General features: G+C 38.3%; 1 protein-coding gene across 1 annotated transcript in view; it reads left to right on the top strand.

Annotated features, from left to right (window-relative positions):
• The window catches only part of LOC139742726 (acyl-coenzyme A amino acid N-acyltransferase 1-like), a 40,224-nt gene that overhangs the window by 14,046 nt on the left and 8,330 nt on the right, over positions 1–17,848 (top strand). The gene's annotated exons all lie outside the window — the stretch shown is intronic.

Raw genomic sequence — 17,848 nt, forward strand, 5'->3', positions numbered from 1 at the left:
TACATGCGCTTGGAAATCTCATAAGCGAAGCATAAGGGAATGGTCCTCTAAGGATTTGCTTTTCTGTCCCAATACTGTACTTTGTTGCCCCACTAAGAAAATATTACTGAAGGTATTGCACTACACAGCTTCTCTATTAACTAGATCATTTTTAACAATGTTCAATTTGATGTAACAACATTTTGAATCATTTCAGTTGCAATGCTTTTGGGGAACATCTGCAATAGTAAGTCAGGGGTTATTAGATTATATTTCCTTGACAGTACAATGATGACTGTAAATATACTGCAGATGGAGAAACCATTCACATTAAGAAATAAGTTTTATCTCTTGTGAAAATTCTACTCCATACCTATATTCAGCATATCTGAACAGACCAAATAACATATACAGTACATTGTAATTATAATGAAACTTACTCCTGTTTACTGGTGTAATTTGAGAAGTCATACCTGCTACCAACACATACAGTTTTTTTTTTTTTTTGTTTCATAACTGGGATGTGCCAAGTACAGCACATCTGTCCAGCAAAGATCATCTCTGTCACTCCTGTGATAGAGATGGCAGTAATGAAGATTACTCTATATACAATGAAATAAATTCATAATGGAAATATACATTCTACGAAACAGTTCATCTTGAATTTTATGAAGGCCACATTTAGTACAGAGTGTCACCTCCATTATGCTCAACAGATATGAGGTTTTAATTTCACAATTGCTATATTTCTGAAAATTGACTGTCATGCTTCAGTATAAACCTGTGAAGATCTTGCCCAATATTTCATTAAGTCACCACTATGCAAAATACCCTTTTTCATTCATTTCTAGCCCATCTTTATCACAAGTTTTCAAGGGCCAACATTACCCACTAATAGAACAATCTTCTCATGACCTTTGATCTTTCCATGTGACATGTATCCATTACTTATTGAGTTATAAACAAATAAAACATAGATACCAAACCTTTGCTTTGACGAATGACCTAAAAGTCAACTTTGTCAAGTAAACTTCTGATGACCATGAAAATCTCATTCTATGCATCTAATCTTCCTGATTTGAAGAGTTCAGGTATGTCCTGATCTCTCTCACAGAATTGGACGTCACTTTACCAGGCATTTTGTACACAACTGTCTCCAAGAACTGCCAGGCAGCAAAACATTGGGGTGCTCTACATCTAGGACATAATGCACTTTGAATGCACAGTCCACAGCCTTTGTCAAAGTTGGAAACAAGAATCCCTGTCTCTCTACAATAGGGAGTTTTCGCAAGCACAACGCGGCCGGGAGTTAAGCGTGTCGTGTGCGAAATTTGCTTCTGCACATAATCAAATCCGCGGAACGTCCCGTCCGGAGGAAAACGAGTACGGTACTTGGCCAAAATAGCGTTCGGTCCCGATGCCGGGCAGGAGTGAGCCAGCCAGTCAGCCAACCAATCAGCGATCTTGCCCCACGCCTCCGTCCTGTACAGGAAAGCAAAACTGCATAGATATGGGGACGGGAGTCAGAGTACGGGGACTGTCACAAGTGATCGCTTCCTCGTATTCTCGGTCTTCGCGTCGTGTAGCGAAAACTTCCTAATGACAAAGGTTTGCAGTTGCTTCTTCCAGGATCCTCCCATCAGCAAGATGAAGGGCTGTGGTCTCTGCTTCCTGTCAATTTGTCCAATGTAGAAAGCCAGGTCTGTGCCCTCCTGTAAAATGAAATGGAAGTGGAAAAGAAACATGCATATACATCTCGATAAAATCTTGATATAATCTACGCAGAAGTGTTGGGTTGAGGCATTGGTATAATGAAGTCCATCAGAACAGATATATTTCCCACACCTCCCCAATGTTCAAGGTAGAGTTCATAATAAAGTGCCTGGCCAAATTCTGCAACATTTCATTTGCAAACATATACCCTAAATTGGGTATTTTATGTAGTATATAACATCCATGTATTACATTTTCTATTCTTGCAAGGGCTAACCATGACCTGGCTGAATGAATTTTCAACTGTGTGGCCTATGGGAACTTCTGAAAGGCAATTAATTTTATTGCTGGCAAGCCCAGGCAAAAAGTATTATCAAACAAAAACTACTTCTGAATTGCATTTCATTATTTTGGGTAAGTTACTCTTTCCAATACTAGTAGTATAACAATTTTGTCCACTTACATTGTAAATGAACATTAAGGAGTATGCGAGGTCTTTTTTCTTTTTGGTATGGGGGGGGGGGGGGGGGGGTGGAGACACCCTGTATCACATTGGATGTATATGAGCGGTATGTGATATATTTCCAGCATCTTGCTGAATATAATAATACCATAGGTCAAGTGCAATATTTATTGATGAATGGAATATTCCTTATTGGCGACATTTGGGACCAATTTGCATTTCATGCGAATTTTTTCCCCTTTTTATCAAAATGAAAAGGACATATTGATATTGGACAAGTGTGTGAATGAGCAGTCAGGCACAAAATAAAGTAAATATGTATGTTGACTATGTAATATAAGATTTTTTTTCATTAAAAAAAATTATTGTGATTCACAGCATACATTAGCAAAATAGTAGATTTGCATAAGGGTAATTCCATGAAGTTGGGGCAGTGTCCATGTAGCATCGTGATATTTGAAAAATACATTTCAGCATAACTCAATATTAATTATGCTATACATTTATTGTTTGTAGGCTTTACATTTGCATTGAGGCCACACATTCTCTTGGAAACTTTGTGCCATTCAGACTCAATTTTGATGAAGTTATTAAACAATATGTAACGGTGTCCTGTAGCATCGTGACGTGTCCATGTAGCATCGTGATATTTTGAAATTTGGTCTTAAGAGACAAATTATGGCAATTAGCTTGACTAAAATTTGATGCAATATGCATATTTACTAGATTAGTCAGATAGCTAAATATCTCAAATTTCCTGTACACAGTTTTCATTTTAAAAGAAAATTACAAAATGTATCACGATGCTACGCGGTGTCCTTTTTTGTTACATTTGGTGGACACCGCGTAGCATAGTGACACATTTTGTAATTTTCTTGTAAAAGTAAGACTGTGGAAAGGAGAGTAAAGATATTCAGCTATCTGACTAATCGAGTAATTATGCATATTATATCAAATTTTGGTCAAGCATATTGCATTAATTTGTCTTTTAGGACCAGATTTTAACTATCACGATGCTACATGGACACGTCACGATGCTACAGGACACCGTTACATTTTTTTAAAAATTACTTCATCAAAATTGAGTCTGAATGGCACAAAATTTCCAGGAAAATGTATGGTCTCAATACAAATGTACAGCCTATAAACAATATATGTATAGCATAATTAGTATTGAGTTATGCTAAAATGTAACACTTTGTGCCCCAACTTCATGGAATTACCCACAAATATGTAGAATCCATGGACTAAACTAACAAATGAAACAGCATAAACTGGGAATTTCTGTAACTATGGACCACAGCTTGATGATTTTCATATTTTGTATTGCAATGTCAAAGTCCACCTAAGAGGGCAACACATCACTTGTATTAGAAGATTAGCCTCTGAACAGTTAGGTACTTACAGGTTGAAAGTCGTAGAATAACTCCAACGACTCCTGAAAGGAGCACTTGCCCCACACCCTCGCAGTCCAGCCTCGGCAAACTAGCGGCAGCATGCTGAATGCAAGCATCTCTTTTTCCTCTGTGGAGCAAAATGTATGACACAGGGGGAGTATTTTGAATGATAAGTACAAATATACCCTTTAAAAATATTAACACAATCAAGGCTGATAAAGAGAAATGCTGACAAGTATCAGCTCATATTCAGATGCTAGCTTATGTACTTATATTGTACTTGATTGCAACCAGGATTGCTAACTGTGGGGGGGGGGGGGGCTGTTTTAAAGTTGTTTGGAGGGTATTGTAGAAAATACTACACATTTTGAATGAGGGACCGATTCTGGCAACGGCATTTACTACCAAGATGGGCAAGTAATTGTGAATGAGTAGAGCCAAACTTGTAAGGCCAAGCATTAGAATTATAATGCTGTAATAATCATGCTATTCTACAAAGCAGCAATCAGAGTTACCATGAACTTGGATGAAAGAAAGTTGAATGGTGTTGACAGCCAGTGCCTTAATAAGAATAATCTTGCACTACTGTTAAGTGCTTAACAAAGACTATTGCAATATGAATGACATTTGGGCTTTTGCAGGAGGTTCATGTCATATTCTGGCATTGCATAAAGCAAGATCAGTTAATATGCATGTATCTTAATTAGATTAGCAAGAGCAAGGGATGTTCAAGGTCCAGTGATTTTTATTCCAAGTAGTAGGAAAAAGAATGCAAAAACTTTAATAGTTCATAAAAGACTTCTCTGTTAATGTTTTCCTATAATGACAAAAGCTTGATTATCATGTGAGTTGATCAGGCAGTGGAGAAGAAAAGGGGAATTGTAGATGAAGGAGGCAAGGACAAACCGTCCAGAAGTTTCAGTGTACATGAAATGTGTGGCCGTGGGGTGCTATAATGTGAGAGAGGGGCAGGAGACAGCCTCTCCCAAATAATTGTCCAAGCTGTAGTTACAGTCATTAAAGCTGCACTACCGCATGTGATACAAGGAGCGAAAGAAGCTTGTATGAGCACAATTAAAGATGTTCTGAATCCACATGTCATCTCTTGAGGATTCAGTTCCAGCAGAACGAGGTCCAACATGAGCTAAGGAGGGACAATCTCTGCCTGACTGGCCTGCCAGAGGGGGCTGAGGAGACAGAGGAAGAGCTTACTGAGGGCGAGTCAAATGTTGCCAAGGAAGTTGGCTTAGACATTTGGAAAGAGGGCATCTCATCTTCATGATCTTGTCATCATCTTGGGGAAAAGGCAAGAAGGAAAGAGCAGGCAGATCAAAGTCCACTTTATTGCAAACAAAAGGAACAAACTGTATTCTGGGCATTCTAGTCTGAAAGGAAAAGAGAACATGAAAAGTGTGTACATCAATGAAGATCTAAAGGCATGCAATGTGTCACTCGATCAGTGCATGATAAATGCCAAGGAAGCTTATGATGTCGAATCGGCAACAAAACCAAATACGGGAACATGACATGCAAGTTGAATGATGGACAAAGCAGAGTCATCAAGAGCCCGGATGATCTCTTTGATATTGGCTTTGAAATTACAGATCCACTTCAGTTTTGCAGGTTTTTGCGAAAGTCTTAGAAATTAACTAACAAGCATTGAATGAATTTCTCGGTCTAACAATTTTTTTTTTTTTATAGTAATGTACATACTGTAAGTATTTTGTTAATGTTGTTAATAAATTCACCTCAACTCAAATGCAAAAAAGGAAAGGGTGCATGGTACTGGGGCTGTAGATTAGAATCTCTACACAGAGCAATACTATTTAAAATGTACCTTGGGAAAGGCCGTCGGTGTCACCCGTGTGACGAATAAGCAGCGTTTGCTACGATGGACATCTTGATTCCCCATACTAGAGTACTTTGTCAGCATACATGGCCATGCTGCAAACATCCTGTCTTCAGCCATGATCTCCTGGCTGAAGTCTTGCTTGATCTGTACAAATTAGGGAACAAGACTGCATTTGTAATCATATTAAGGGTGGCCCAGAAAGAATGCTGTAAACCAAATGGAAAAAAATATAATACTCAAGTTAATAACAAAAACATAAATGGAGTGAATTATGCATGATCATTAGCTTCTGCAAAAATGTTCATTCTATAAACATTTTTCTCACAAGTTTGTGTGAATTTGCACAATGTGCTTCGTTTGGCATGGAAATCTTGACAGACTGAGAAGAAAGCTCCTAATCTTTGCATAGAAACTTATTCGAAAGTGACAAAAGTGCCAAAAATTGGTTCCAAACCACCTACCTACACGAAACAAATAGAACTCTACTAAGGTGGTATATTATTACTACAGGCATTAAGTTTACGTGTGGTGCATAGACTATACTGTGCGTTAAAAACACCACAATCTGTTTTCTGTCTTTATCTTCATTTTCTATAGGGGTTCTAGGCCTTTTTTTCTACTGGAAGCGTACGTAGACCTTAATTCATCGAGCATCATTGATGGCAATGATGCTCAGTAAAGAATGAATTGCTCCAGCAAAAGTGGCAAAACTTAACTTGCACTTTAGTATTGGATTTTAGGGGGTTCGTTATGTCTACAGTAGATTTTGGTTGTACGGTTGGACCTACTACTCATCAACCGCCTAATGTTTATTTGCTTGATAAGAATATTTAACACTGAAATTCATGCAAAAAACTTGACTACGTGATTGAGAAAATCCAGAGCTAGGCTATCAAATGCCTTTGTTCCCTTAGTCGAACTTGCTTGGGCGTGGCCTCGTTTCAGCTCCCCAAGGTAATGCTCCTTATTGAGATCGACCGCTGTTTTTACATTGACAATGCACGCAAACCGAGTTGTATTGAACACCGTGTTGTACGAAGCTTTTTAGAAACTTCCATAGACATTACATTACGATTCGGTTGATTAAATTCCTTGATTAAAACCATTAACTTTGTTAATGAACGGTGAATTTTCGTGATTTCCCACACCATCCTCATCAACAGTCAAAGCCAATCCATTTTTATGTGCTTTGCGTGCAGTGAAGTGCGTACTAAGCGTTCAGTGCGCCAATTAATACACGGTCGGTTTATTACAAGAGGGTGGTCGATGTAGTAGGGCTAGCTATCATACAGCCGACCATATAAGTTCTAAATTATGAGGTAGGAAATGATCGAGACAGGTCATTGTGTAATTGAACTTAGTTAGCACTAGCACTGTAGCAGTCTAAAATATAGGCCCTAGCCCTTGACTAGGCCCTATAGCATTGCCTAGCTAGGCCCTAACCGTCACGTTCTATGCCTAACTAACTTGTTAGATTTCTACATCATCGAACTCGGACACTGCGCCTATAATTAACAAATTTGTGCATGATGTGATACAGTGTGCCTGTTACAACTTACTGTACAACGAATAGGCTACTGTACCGACTACTGACGGGTACTGTGTCCAACAATGGGAATTTTCCGTACGCTGATTTAGATGATTACTAATAGTTTTTGTAAAAGAAATTCGTATTTTATGTGAAGTTTTGAAAATGTATGTAAGGATTGAATTATGCAAGTGTTTATACAAGCACGAGTTGGTTGAAAAACATAATATACGTACCGGTACAGACGACCTACTGTAACTTAACATTAACGTTAACATTAACAGTTTGTTAGATCTAACGTTTACTGTATTACATGCATGAAGGCGAGGCGTAGCGCAGCCCGGCCAAGAACCCAAAGCGTGAGCCGTGACTAGCTTCATACATCATGCAAATTACAGATGGGCATGACACTACCAGCACTAACCGTGGTACTTACGTGTTGAAAAGGCACACAGTTTTGCTGTAGATTGCTACTGAAAAAGTAGTAAGAAAGTCGTAGTTTTGCCGTGGTTCTTTGTGTTCGTGCCTTAGTGTTGAATGCGTCGTTGTTAAGAAGTGAAAGAGGCGTAGATAAATTGTTAAGTGGTTGTAGATCAGGGGTGGATTAGTGAGGATTTAGTCGTACGGAAGTCGTAGTTTTGCCACATCACAAAAGACGACTTCCGCATCTCCGCTCTCGCGACCGAGAACGCCGTCTTTTGTTATGCAGTGTGAAAATCGGACAATAGACCACTAGCTATTCACGGCGATAATCCGTCTTTTGATACCACTTCTATTTTCCTCAAGGGCAGTTCCCTCAAAACTACGACTTTTCTACGAACACCCAACTACTATTTCATGACTTAATTATCGGCTTAAATGATTCTCTGGACTACTAGTATTGTTCTAGCCATCAATGCATCGGCAGGTAAAATCCATTCGCGCACACAATGTGGCTTCGTTATTGCGGCTAGCTAGTATAGGGGAATAGCTCTCAGCTTTTTACTAATCGTGGCCGCGCCTCAAACGAGTACGAAATGGGGCCAAGTTCGAGCAAATCTGACGGAGAAGAATATATTTCTTTTTGCGGTCGTATACCTACAGTTCGAGCTCATCTGGTCAGCTAAACGAGCTGGTACAACTGTTAATTGTATTAGTATACCGCAACCGTTTGTGCAGTCGATCGAAGTACAGACTGCATACATTCATAGCGCTGATGCACCTGATAAAATGTACCGTATATGGTCCGTCGTATACACACGGTGCGCACGTGTGACAGTCCATTTTTCCTCTTCGTGTGTCAAGGCAACAACGCACGTTGTGCATCCATAAACGGGGGTACTAGTAGTCACGTGAGAATTCAGCGGTGGTCGAATCTCACCCAGGGAAACGTCAGACGGGCAAAACTTCGAGATCTTATAAAGATCGCGATGTTAACCTTCTCGATCTTTTGCCAGTCTGACCGTGCCTATTTTGTATAGGCCTACACTGCATTCCAGTTATAAATAATCGAAGTCCTAGGGATCGGCAATTTCATAAAAAAAAAGTATAACGGCATTTCGTCTTATCGACGAATACAGTTCTGAGTATGTTATGAAGAAAAAAAAGACGGCAACGATACGTATGATGCGTAATTCATTGCTTAGTAATATTTGGTCATATCAAATACGCTGCACTGGATGAAAAGGCAATTTGAAACAGATTTCAAACAGAGTATAGTTTGTACTTTCATGCTTAGTTTGAAAAAAAAAATATAAAAAAGTGAAGTGATGGTTAGGAATGTGTTCATAGGCCTGATTCGTTATTCCAAAGTTCGTCGATTACGAACGTTTACGAACGTTCGTTATTCCCGACTTATTTCGGAGGATCGTTCCGAAGATTCGATATTCCCAGGATTCGTAATTCAAAAGCTTGGTTAATCCGAAAATGAAATAAGGTTCTGAAAGGCGTAACTTTGCTATAGAAACGAAGACGATGATTTAGATTTGTAATTCCAAAATTGTGTCTGTGTACACCTTTTTTTTTTCACGTTTGGATTCACGAATCTTAATTCATATTCCTATCGGCGAATCTTTGGAATAACGAAGATTCTTATCATTTTCGGATTAAAAAACCTGATTTCATTTTCGCAGTGATGAACCGTATACGAATGACGAACCTTTGGACAAACGCCATAAGATAATGTTCGTGATAACGATCCCTAATATTCACTTTCGATTAATACAATGCAAGTTATCCACGGGGAAAAGTGAACGAATAAAAATAACAAGCGTTCGCTCATGCAGTCTCCGTGAATTTCTTCTTGTACAATGTAGGAAAGCGAGGAGTGGCATCTCATTGGAACGGAGCATGTTTCTTTTGTTCTTTGCCAATGACGCTCGGAAATGACTTTGTTTCAACAAAAATTTTGCTGTAACCGTGTTCTTACAAAAGTGTTCGTAATAATTTCACACAATTGTTTTTAATGTCGACAAATTTGGCAACTTTAATTATGAATTACTTCGTTATCGCAAAATATCGTAACCCTCTCCATTGCAACAGGAGTGAACGTCACACGCTTAAACATGAGCTCTTCAGAGAATTGTATAATTCATGCACACCATAAAATTTTTTACATTTTTTTACATTAATTATAGATTCAATCGAAATGTAAAAGCAGCCACCGATTGTCCCGCGGTTATTTCCACGTTTTCTTATACAATCCACGATTAGCAGAATGATTCCCCTCAGACATCTCTGACACTTACTTTCTCCCTTTTTTTCTTTTTTTTTTCTCGAGATCTTATATGCGACTTCTATACCTGATGCGGTTATCCCCTTATCAGTGACGAATGTCAACTACGCGAGTAAACTGTTTAATATACATCATTTTTTCTTCAGCTTTTTTTTAACAGCTCCATGACTATAATGGATGAGTTTGGAATATGTCGACTATTTTGAGAGACACGCGTTCCAAATATGATTTCTACTAGTCGTATAGCGCGAGGGGCAAACAGTCTACGATTTCAATCATCAGTTCGAAAATGTGTATCTTGTCGGGCACAAATCTTTGAGGGTCCAGTGGAAAATGAATGAATGCGTTTTTAATTCATGTTTGCCTGTACACATTGTCATTTCATCTCTATATCCCCTTCAAGTTTAGTTCCAACTGGATTTCGAGAACATTTTGCTGTCTCCTGTGTCATGAAGTCAGTTTTCAGAATATTATTCATCAAAGTATAATATCAAATATTTTCATAAACAATTAATGTCGTCGATGAATCGATCATAGTCGGAAAAGCTTACATATTTAAATTATTATCATAAAGGAGGGGTTCGTTATAATGGATTTTTTTTCAAATTTCATAGGAAAACACAATCATCTCTGTGAGAAAATTTTAGAGCTGTGTGTCCTCTTTGGTCTGTGCAGCTGGGGGTGTAGACGGAGTGGCAACTCTTCGTGTAATTCGGACAAACACAATGCATATTCAATGCATTTTTATACCATATAAGATGTCCAACATTCATAGGCTACGTTAATGAAGTCATGCCCGACACCACTCTGTGAGACGAAAAACGCGCTTCGAATTTCATTGAATTACAAGCTATATTTTACCGGAAAATCTTAAATGAAATGCTCTATTTGGAATTCATAAACATGTATTTCTAGTTTCTTCGAAATGCCATTAAAACTAGATTTTTTTAGACATTTATATTTATCCATGATGCAAACTTTTTGCTTACATGTAATTTTTGATTGTTTATCATATCTGTATGTTGTGATTTTTCAAAGAAAGTGTTCCGCCGAAGTATGTTCTAGCGTGTTTTTAAAACTCTTTAGCGTCAAAATCGACAGTTTTACACTGCATTTTGATTCTCTACTCCAATTCAAGACCTGCTTACCGCATGATGCACTCTCTCTTGTCAAAGCACATGGCTACACGAAGTGTTGAACGCGTAACGTTCTATGGTGTCGAGCATGACTTCAAAGGAGAGTTGTTTCTTCTTCTCGGGCCACCTTCCCTGGTCTGTGTAAGCCACACGGCTCTACCTTGAAAGGAATCTATTCTCCTTTTGTTCTCAGGGAAGATGTAGAGATGAACAAAGATTACACCTGTCGGCATGTGCATCGAAGCGTATGCACGGTGGTATACCTTCGTCGACATAGTTATTCTGCTGTTGTGAACTCATTAAACGGAGAATTGGTTAATGAGTTAATACTCACCTCATGCAGAGATGAGTGATAAAGCTCAGGGGCGGATCCAGGAATTCCGCAAAGAGGGACGCCTTTACAAAATTAGAATGTGTCGGGGGACGAACGCGCCAACTCCATTTTTCTTTTTATTTCTTTTTTTTTTTTAACCAAAATAAGGGGGAGGGGGCACCCGGTGTGCCTCCGCCTGGATCCGCCACTGAAGCTGCACACATTTCCTTACGGGGATTATCGAATACACTTATCCAAGCTGGGCTGCCATTGGTCTCAAGAGTCTCTCACTGAGCTGCGAACGTTTGCGAACATTGTGAATTTAAACTTTCGTCTGCAGGATTCGAAAACAGTTGCAATCAAATTCTAAGATATATGGCTTGCATTGTCGTGCATGTCGCCAAGAAATTTTGTAGACCTACTCGTATATGACCAAACGTCTTTGCAGCAAGACGAAAAGAAAACACTGTTTAAGACGATGAAAATCGTTTGCGTATATACAATTTCGAATTGCAACTGTTTACGAACCTTGACTAAACATTAAATTAGTTATACGTTTGTAAACAGTCACCGCCAAGTGAGATACAGTGTACATTGTATACTAGTAGGCCTATATAGGCCTACTCCGTACGATGAAACATCTTTTTGCCATCCCTTGCTTCAAAAAGATGAGCTGTAGGCCTACATAATACAAGCCTACGGGAATGCGCGAACAGAAATCGGCCAAACTGACCTATTGTTGAAAAATGAATGAAAATCAAATCACTCGACTTTTGTTTTACAGTGTTTTTTTTTTTTACAGTAATGATAATGATACTAATGATTAAAAAAAAATAATAATAGTGGCCTCTTACAATACACTGAAGTCCATCAAGAATGATGCTCATGGCGCTGTTACATAACCAGCATGAACAGTATACCGTATAATACAACCATAAAATAATCAAATACGATAACTTATCAGAACAAATTAAATACAACCAAAAACAAAATGCTTATACATAACGAAATTGATCTAAAATATTGAGAAAACTGTATGAAAAAAAAAACAACAACGTAGTATATACGTCTTTTGGTGAGACCGGGCATTTTCCTTAAGATAAGTGCTCCTCGCCTATGTATGATATGGAACTCCCTCCCATCTTTTCTACGTGAAATTGACTAACTGGATCACCTCAAAGCCTCTGATTTTTTTTTTTTTTTTTTTTTTTTTTAACCAGGCATTCAATTGCTAAGGAGTCTGCGCGTTTGAATGTTTCTATAAAAGATATATGGCGCCATACAAATGCTGTTGATCATCATCATCGTCATCATCATCATCATCATTGATTTCTTTCTTTATTGCGTTTAATCTTTTTCCTGTCCACTTCAAAGTAAAATCGTTATTACGAGTGTTCTGTGTTCATATTCGTATTTTTTTTCCATTTTGCTGCAGTAATTTCAAGAAAGTTGTACTCATTTCTATATGCCCTATTTGTAGGTCGATAATGCTAATCGTAGTTTTGAAGGTTCGACAACTACCACCCCCCCCCCCTTTTTTTTTTTTTTTTTTTTTTGTAAAGGCCCTTATACTGGTACAGACGAGGACGAAGCGCGCTGGCTAACGCAAGAATAACACCGAGGTTCGATGTGAAGTACTCACAATTAATACACTTTGTACATTCATTTATAGGCAAGCAGAGAGAGAGAAAAAAAAAGATACAGGTGTACTGGACATTTCTTACGAACACGGGGGGGGGGGGGGCGTTCAAACAGAAGAACACGCGCGCATAATTATCATTCTTTGACAAAACAGCCTGGGAAACAGCGGAGGAATGAACAGTCTTCCCAGCTAGTCTCGAGTCAAAGGCCTCGGGCATTGCAATACGAAATTATTCTATTCTCCTTTCTTTTACGTTTGTAACATAAACCAGCGAATACCGGTAGCCAATAATTCATCACACATAATCATATCAATCTACCCCTGCAAAAAGACTAGCATGTAACTACATTCCACATGACCAACGAAAATACATGTGGCCGTATGCTTATTATAGGCAAATGTAGCTTAGCGACGCTGCTGTTGTGCTAAATACACAAGGCATGGCGCGCAAGCAAACCAAATCGGATTCTCTGTGGAAACATGCTGAATGTTTCGGGTGGTAGGCAGCGGCTCTGCGGCAGATAGGTGAATTCTGCCAACTACTTTACACGGCATGATCGTGGCAATGCAACTCTCTTGTAATCTAATGCTCAGAAAAACAACAACAAAACAAAAACAAAATGTATATTACTTCTGAAAACTGACAGAAATTCGAACTTGCAACCTTGCAGTATTAATCACAACACTATTCAAGTAGACCATCGCTATTTACGATTTCGGCAGAGGACTTGATTTCCTTCCTTATCGAACGCATACGAAAAATGAAGTAGCGTCCGTCGCAATATTGGCAACGAAGCCAACACGTGGCGCGGTGAAAAGTGGAAGCACGTGTTTGCGAACATTTCACGCACAGCAACAGCGCGATAACGGCTAGGCCCTATATTTCCCCAGACAGATTTCAGTACGTAGGATAAAACGTCTCTGAAACAAACCAAAAAATAAATAAATAAATGCTTTCTGTGAAAAAAATTAAAAGCTGAGTTTCTTTCCCCACGTGTAGTGTCACGATATATAGAGGAATGGTATAGGCCTACAGCCATGTTTCACCTTATTACGATATGCTAATAATTTCAAGAGTTTGAAAACATGCAGATAAAGGAGAAGATGAGTAACCATCAAAGTTTAAATCTCCTTAGCATGAGTCACTAGCTTGGGCAATTGAACTAAACAAAAGAATTCAAACTTAAGAATGGCAAGAAAAAGCGGATGTATGCTACAGACATCGTAATTGCTTGCTGTCTTTATTATAATAGGGCCTATTAGGCCTACAGGCCTGGCTCGTGTTTGGCTCATCATCACCACAGAAATCGGCACGAATTAAGGACAAAGGAATTTTTTCTCCTCTATGTGCGTATAAGCACCGGCAAGATTAGGGTCCAGGTCAGGACCGTTCGATGGGATGAAAGGTTTGACCGCTAAAAGAAAGATGACCTTTATACGGAGAGACAACACGTACGACAATGGGCCGCTTTCCAGAGTCTGTCCGACGCAACAACACTCAATTCGAACCAGGGTGGCCATTGTCAGAAAAGTGCCACAAATAATGAGTGAATGAAGTCGTTGTTAGAAAGTTCAAAAATAGTTGATGGTGGTATACTTATACCTATAGCTAGGAGGAAGGGCATCAGGAACAGATATCCAACCATTTGAAGTTCATGCAAGACGCAATGTATATGGCATAATGCCTGATGGCTGCGATAGCTTGTAAATCGTAAAGTAAAATCGTAAAGGTAAAAACGGACATCGGTGGCATGCGAACCCTTTTTTTTTGGTCACTTTTGAATCAAAAACATATGTAAGAGTGGTGGAAAGAGACATAAAAACGTTGTTTTTGCTGTTTTCAATCTAATGTATAGTAAAACGATTCAATAGTTTCAGTCACACGTTTTTGCAGAAAACTCAAACATCACATCTTTTTGTCAGTTATGTTCATATTTTGAATAGGCCGAACGGAGGGGGAAAAATGTAGGGCATCTTATGTCTTTTGATATCCATTTTAGACGATTATGGTCAAAGTCTAGTAATTGATGGCATTTTCTAATCTCATTCTAAACACGCATGCAGTGACAATTTCGTTATCCGACTTTCGTCACAAAAATCATTGATTTTTATCTTTCGGTGGCCCGAAAGAAAATTCTTGTGGAACGAAAAAAAATAAAGAAAAACATAAGAAAAACGAAATCGGTCCCACTAAAACACAGACAAATGCATATTAAGTATTACTGAAGTGATACAGGTACCCATGTCTAAAATAAATGAATAGAACATTCAATCATCTTACCGATATTCTGAGTTCTAAGATTTAGCAAGTGAAGAGTTTGTTAGCAAAAACCGATAAGTCCATATTTGCGAAATGGAGATATTTGAGATTAAAGGTCAAGAAAAATAAAGAGAATAAAAAGAAATTTTTTGCTTCTTTTGACCATAACTTCAAAATTATACCTTTATAATGTATTGACCAATATATCATTTAAAAGGTATTATTTTGTACTTTATGACAGAGGCCGTACTTCAAAATCTTCAAAAATGGACTTATCGGTTTTTGCAAACAAACTCTTCAAGTATAGGCTTATTGATCATTATAAAAATTGTGCCTATATTTAGGTGGTCAAAACTTACGTTTGAAATGAGAAAGTGGGAGCATTTGCAGACGTTTTTAAACATCAGACATTTGATTTAGCATTGTAAAGAGCCGAAAGTTACTGTTATTCATTTCTGATTGTAAAAGCAACCATCCAACATTTGTATTTTAACACCTAACGGAGCCGAATGTTACCGTTCCTCATTTTCAAATGTATTAACCGACATTCATTTTAGCATCTTACGGAGCGAAATGCTATCCTTATTCATTTCCGAACGTGAAAGAAAACATCCGCTATTTATTTCAGCATTTAACTGAGCCGATTGATACCATTAATAATTTCCAAATGTAAAAACAACAATCTGTTTTTCATGTTAGCATCGTACGGAGCAAAATATCACCGTTATTCATTTCCAAATTTAAAAGCAAATATCCGACATTTATTTTATTATCTCAAGGAGCCGAATGTTATTGCTGTCCACTTCCGAAAGTGAAATGAATAATCTGACAATTATTTTAGCATCGTGTGCAGAACCGAATGTTACGTAAGGGCAGACATCAGACATTAACTTGGCCATAAAACGCAGCTGAATGTTACATTTCGAACTGTATATTATAAGAGCAAATATCTGACATTTTAGCATCATGAATATGGAGCAGAATGTTACTGCTATTCACTTCCAAACGTAAAATCAATCATCTGACGTTTATTTTGGCATCTTCCGGAGCCTAATGTTATTGCTATTTACTTTCGAAAGGATATTAAAAGAAAATATCCGATATTTATCTAATCATCGTACGGAGTTGAATATTATGGTTATTCATTTCCGAACGTCATAGGAATTATTCGACATTAATTTTTGCATCTTCCGAAGCAGAATGTTATTGCTATTTACTTTCGAACGTAAAAACAAACATCTGGCATTTATTTTATCATCGTACGGAGTTGAATACTATTGTTATTCATTTCCGAACGTCAAAGCAAACATCAAACATTAATTTTACCATCGAACGCAGGTAAATGTTACTGTTATTCATTTCAAAATGTAAAAGCAAACGTCCGACAGTTATTTCAGCCTCGTATGGAGCAGAATATTACTGTTATTCACTTCCGAACGTATAGCAATCATCTGACATTTATTTTAGCATCTTCCGGAGTCGAATGTTATTGGTATTTACTTTCGAAAGTAAAAGCGCATCCGATATGTTTTATTAAATCATCGTACGGAGTTGAATATTATTCTATTCATTTCCGAACGTCAAAGGGATCATTCGACATTTTTTTTTATCATCTTCCGGAGCTGTATGTTACTGCTATCTACTTTCGAACGTAAAAGCAAACATCCGGCATTCATTTTATCATCGTACGGGGTTGAATATTACTACTATTCTTTTCCGAACGTCAAAGCAAACATTCGACGTTTATTTCAGCATCGTCTGGAACCGAATGTTATCCTTATTCATTTCCGAACGCAAAATCAAGTCTGACATTAATTTTAGCACCGTACGGAGTTGCATGAATATTGACCGTTATTCATTTCCAAAGGTATAAGCAAACATCCGACATCTATTTTAGTATCATACGGAGTCGCATATTACCGTTGTTCATTTCCAAAATTAAAAGCAAGCATCTGACATTTATTTCAGCATCTTACGGAGCCGATAGTTACCGCTGTTCATTTCCAAAAGTAAAGGCAAACATCCGACTTTTTTTTTGGTGGCCGATTTTCCCGCAAAGAAAATATATCTTACTACAAAATCGGGATATTCCTCAACCTATTTCTGATGCAAACATATCTAAGTTTTGAAAGGAAGCTGTAACTGCCCACCTGCCATCACATACGACGCCTTATCGACTTTATTTTCTTGACGTTAACAGACATTAATTATGTTCTACCAGCATTCGAAAGACACGAGATTTTCGCGCTGTTCAACAAACCCGCCGATCGGCGACCGCGAAGCATGGCTCCACAAAATTGGTGACACCGATAGTGAATCCTATTCCCATCATCTTTAGAAATTTACGCACACGTCGATGCACCAAGACAAAAGGTAATTAGGACACCAGAGTCTGCCCCTCTGCTGGAAATCGCCTATAGTTCCTATTGTTTGAATTTGTATGGAGCAAGCACAAAGGGAAGGATTACAGTAACAAAAGGTCTTGCTCATTATCGTCTACTATCAATCAACGGCAAAACTACGACTTTTTTACAACCTTTTCAGTACCAACCTACAGCAAAACTGTATGCTTTTTCAACACGTAAGTACCACGGTTAGTGCTGGTAGTGTGAAGCGATGTAACTATCAGTTAAATAAATAAATACCTTGGAATGACTGACAAAGTTCTTCTATAGCTAGACCCCATTTGCTGAGAATGTTCGTGACTCCATATAGCTGCATTGCAGTCGTCGATGCATTGCAGTCATCGTCACCGCCGTCCATCATGATGAATAGCCGCGCTACTGTATAGCTATACGTACATAAACGTGTGATGTACGTGTGTGTGTGTGAGGCGCGGTGGCCGCCCGGCG

The sequence above is a fragment of the Diadema antillarum genome, unplaced genomic scaffold (genome assembly GCF_040938485.1).
Source record: "Diadema antillarum isolate AM-2024a unplaced genomic scaffold, OU_Dant_1.0 seq00001017_RagTag, whole genome shotgun sequence".
Classification (NCBI taxonomy): Eukaryota; Metazoa; Echinodermata; class Echinoidea; order Diadematoida; family Diadematidae; genus Diadema; species Diadema antillarum.